The sequence below is a fragment of the Pinus tabuliformis genome, chromosome X (assembly GCF_031772625.1).
Source record: "Pinus tabuliformis cultivar Carrire ecotype Pingquan chromosome X, CPIR1, whole genome shotgun sequence".
Lineage (NCBI taxonomy): Eukaryota > Viridiplantae > Streptophyta > Pinopsida > Pinales > Pinaceae > Pinus > Pinus tabuliformis.
The window spans coordinates 1336694615-1336695665 of record NC_142308.1 but is presented as its reverse complement, the minus strand read 5'-3'; positions in this window follow the sequence as shown (position 1 = coordinate 1336695665).

Genomic DNA, 1051 nt, shown 5'->3' with positions numbered 1-1051 from the left:
AAGAAGTTGATCTAGGAACAACCCCTTCAGTACTTTGAAGCTTGCATGCCTCAATGGCAAGTTTCTCACTTCCGACGACAGGTATACATCAATGACCTTCGACCAGAAGATTTTGCGTGGTGTTCGATGCCAAGTCCTTTATTCACACCACGTGAATTGTACTGCAGTACCTTGAGGGTCATTATCATTATCGGTGATTCCTCTCGCGCTTGTTAACGGTTTACATCATTGACCGGTAATCAAGCGATGTCTTTCCATGTTCGACTTCAGCGCAATTCTCACATGGATCGACTTGTACTTAGAGTGAAAATCGAACGAGTTTGAAGACCCTGGATCTAGTTTCATCCATCCGGGTTGCGATATATATTCAGGAAAAATAAAGACATTTGACACGTACATCATTGCAGCAGATGATCATCCTACTCAAAGGATGATAATTTCGCCAAAATTATCAGTCTACCATCAGACGATCGTCTGTTCTATGTACAAAAATGAATTTATAAAGCTGAGCATGGGAATGCCCGCCTCAGCTAGATCATGAAAGCAGTGTGAATCATAATGTATTGTATTGTATCTTATTACAGGTCTCCTCGCAGCAGATGGATGAACTTCGGACCCTCCTGGATAAAGCATTTCACCCGATAAACGGCGTCATACTTTAGGGGACAATTGTTATAGACATTTTTGTGCCTTACAGCATGGAGCATGAAATGTCCATAATCTAAGGGATCCAAAGTCCCTAAACATGTTGTTCCTACCCCTAGAGGAACAAGGCCAACTAACCACAGCAATTCACAGAAGTTCTCCACCTGAAAACACTCAAAAACAAGCCAATTCTGGATCATGTCAACTGCTCCACTGAGCATCTGCGCTGAATGTCAACTGCTACACTGGCTACCTACGTTGAATGTCAACTCCAACACTAGCTACCTGCGCTGAGCGAGTTTGGACATGTGGCAGAGTCATTCCTCAAGGTGTCAATGCCCAGGAAGCTTCCAAAATGACACTTGCATCAAGAAATTCGACTGGTGATGAGTAAGAGGTTCCAAAT